The 3,561-nt window shown below is 31.0% G+C and overlaps 1 long non-coding RNA gene across 1 annotated transcript; it reads left to right on the top strand.

The window, feature by feature from the left end:
- The first annotated feature begins 1,906 nt into the window (after nucleotides 1-1,906).
- Nucleotides 1,907-2,622, top strand: LOC129905607 (uncharacterized). Its single transcript, XR_008770622.1, has 2 exons — nucleotides 1,907-2,112; nucleotides 2,184-2,622. It is a non-coding gene; the product is annotated as an uncharacterized LOC129905607 (long non-coding RNA).
- The last annotated feature ends 939 nt before the right edge of the window (nucleotides 2,623-3,561 follow it).

The raw sequence follows: 3,561 nt of genomic DNA, 5'->3' as shown, positions 1-3,561 counted from the left end.
ATCTAGTTCTGAGTTTCTAGCAACATAAATCTATTTTTGAATTAAAATAGATATATTAAGAGACCAAGTTTTTATGAAAAACTCATTTTTGAAAAAAGTGGGTACGCCACTATTGCTCTCATAGCCTCAATTATAGCCACTGGTCTTATTTGGTACCAGGGACTCAAATGGGTCAGATACATGCATATGCATAAGTTTATTAGTGTAATGGTGTTTTGATTGGGATAGAGCTATGCTGATGCAATGAAAATGTTCTTCTGTATCTTTCTCCCGTGTAGCCTTCTAACTTCGTCAATGAGCATTAGAGTGACCGCAACTCCCATAGAAAAAAATTTTTGTCGAATTTTTTTCGGGGGAACCCCATAAAATGTTCCGCCTTTGCAGATTTTTAGATAGCCAAAATTTCAGCTCGATTGGATAAGTCTAAATGGTGCCGACACTCGCTCAAAGTATCAAAAATCTCTGTTTTTTCACTGTTTTTCGAAGAAAATTAGCTCTAGCTCCCAAACAGATGGGGTTATTTTCACTTTTTATATATTAAATGAAAGGTAGTGTTATAACACATAATTCAGATTCAAAATTTGTTTAGTTTTACAAAAAAAAAAAATATTGTCATCAATTTAAATTTTCAGTACTTACCTCAAAAAGAGCTGAAGTGCAAACTCGATTTAAAATAAAACTTTCTATGTTATAGATTGATGTTACCATTGAATAATTACAAATAGAAGTGACACCGCAGATTACTCATGCGACTATAAGAGTACCGGAAGATAGATGAACTACAAGTTTGCGCCTCAACTATCATGTATTTTCGAGTTGAGTCTTAACTAATAATTTTTTTGAACCTTCATAAAAAAATTAATAATTATTATTATACATTTCAAAGAGCTTATATTGATATAAGTTTTCGTATTTTGAAAAGTCATATTAGTCTAGAGAACAAGGCCGATGCCTTTTACTCCTACTGGCCTAAGTTCGAATACCGGTAAAATTTGAAACTTTTTTTTTGCGGAGATTTTTTTTGAGAAATTTAATTAATTTTTATTCTAGTAATGTAAAAAAAAAACAATTTCAATCTCCCGTCAGATTCGAACCTAGGCAGGTAAACTTAACAGGCATGCACCTTATCCTCTAGGCTATCTCCACTTTTTGAAATAGGAAAACTTTTATCCATATGTATAAGCTGTTTAGGATTTGATTTTGGGTTGCTGGATTTGCTTTTGGATTGTTGGCTTTGCTTTTGGATTGTTGGATTTGCTTTTTTTATTCAACGCACGATACTAGCGACGACAATTTTACAGCGGAAGTTTCCCTGGGTGTCTACTTCTATTTGTAATTATTCAATGATGTTACCTATCTAATTGAAATGCTTCTCGTATTATATACTGAAAAAACGTATATACTGAATAAACGTGATAATATATAATAATTTTATCAATTATAGAAGCACAGAGTAAAATTGACTGAAAAAAAAAAACAAAACAAAAAGGGCACCCAGTGGGGGTTGAACCTGCTATGCCTGGATTGATAGGCGAGCGCTTTAACATCGGGCTAACTCAATGGGTGCGTTCACGTACCGATCCAAGGGTATCTGGATACCTTTGTGTTGTTGTAATCCCATATAAAATCTCAGCTGATCGATCAGCTGTGTTGACAAGCAAAAAAATCCAAAGGTATCTTAAAAATTTCTGGATTCTCGTGTATCTTATGGGAGATTTGATGAACAGCTGATTCGTGTTCACAAACGTATCGGATACTTAGGTATCTTGGATAGGGTATCTGTGCGTACGTGAACGCACCCAATGTTGACAATTGTCGTGACAAACTAAAACAAATCTTAAGATATTCAACGAAGTGTTATGGAATTTTTAGGATTTAAGCTTTTAATAGAAAAAAAATTAAATTTTAGAGAAATAATTTTTCTGTTTATTTACGTTTTTTTTATAGAAAAAAAAATAAAATGCAGTTGTAAAATACATATTTGTTGTTTTTTTTTATGAAGTTTAAGCTTCACGAGTCGTTTCGTTGGTAGTTCAATAATTTTATTAAGATAAACTCTCGCTTTTTGCTAATTTTCCTTTTTATATAAAATAAATTAACTTAAAATAAAATGTGAGTATTAATTCTGTTGCGTTTTTGTTTTAAGATTAAAAGAAGTTTTAAGAATTGTTAGTGTTTTCCAGATATATTTTGTGTTCGTTGATATGGCATTGGCAGCAAACACCCGAGAAAAAATTTTTCTTGTAGGCTATCCGTCTCATCAAATTACAGGGTGTAAATTACCCTCAAATCGTCAAGTTTTGTCAACACTATTTTTTAATTTGCGAATTGTAAAATTAAATTTAAAGGAATCTGCAAGACTTGTCATTCGAGAGGTACTTATTTTTTGGGAAAAAGCCAGAATTCAAACAAAATATGAAAAAGATGCCATTGTTAAATTAGAAAAACTTTACAATGAGTGGAGAAATCACCAACGAAATAAAAACAAAACGCTTGAAAGCACCAAAAATAAAATAAAAGAATTTGCGTTGAAAATGGACGATCTCTTTGATATAGCACATCGAGATGCCTTGACCATTACTGAAAAAAAACGCAGAATTGAAGAATTCAGATTTGATATTGGTAAGCTTTAGTATTATTATCATTTTAATTAGATCTTTAGTATTTACTTCAATAATTATGTATAAGAAATTTAACACGATGTTAAGTATTTTGTTTTTTAGAAATAAAACAGTAAAAAAAAAGTTTCATTTTAAATCGAGTTTGTACTTCAGCTCTTTTTGAGGTAAGTACTGAAAATTTAAATTGATGACAATATTTTTTTTTTTTTGTAAAACTAAACAAATTTTGAATCTGAATTATGTGTAATAACACTACCTTTCATTTAATATATAAAAAGTGAAAATAACCCCATCTGTTTGGGAGCTAGAGCTAATTTTCTTCGAAAAACAGTGAAAAAACAGAGATTTTTGATACTTTGAGCGAGTGTCGGCACCATTTAGACTTATCCAATCGAGCTTAAATTTTGGCTATCTAAAAATCTGCAAAGGCGGAACATTTTATGGGGTTCCCCCGACCAAATTTCGAAAATCGATTTCTTGCGGACACTCTAATGAGCATTGCACGGTATACCTATACTGCTAATAAATCAGCTAGTGAATTTTACTAAGCTCCTTATAGGTATCTTTTTACTTGCTCTATAAGGTAAGTACCTAATGGTTTAATGAAAAAAAATGTGTACGTTTAAATCAAAACCAACATTACGATTATGGAGAAGTGGACAGAATTGGTTGAAGTTTGTATAATAACTATTTTGTAATTTCCGAGGTTAATTTTTCTTTTAATGTTTTACTTAGGGCCAATTTTTCAACAGTCAGATAAACCTCAGAGCTTATTCCTAGGAATAAAAGTTTTTTTTATATTGACATTTATTTTTCTGTACTGACGATTGAAAAATCAGGGCTTAGAATTACAAATTTTTTGATTAATTTTATTTTCTTGAAAACGGCTCTCACGATTTTGAGTTTCTTAAAAGTTTTTACCCTTTGACTGCCAGCTTCT

Source organism: Episyrphus balteatus, chromosome 1 (genome assembly GCF_945859705.1).
Source record: "Episyrphus balteatus chromosome 1, idEpiBalt1.1, whole genome shotgun sequence".
NCBI lineage: Eukaryota > Metazoa > Arthropoda > Insecta > Diptera > Syrphidae > Episyrphus > Episyrphus balteatus.
This window is presented reverse-complemented; position numbering and strand designations above follow the sequence as displayed.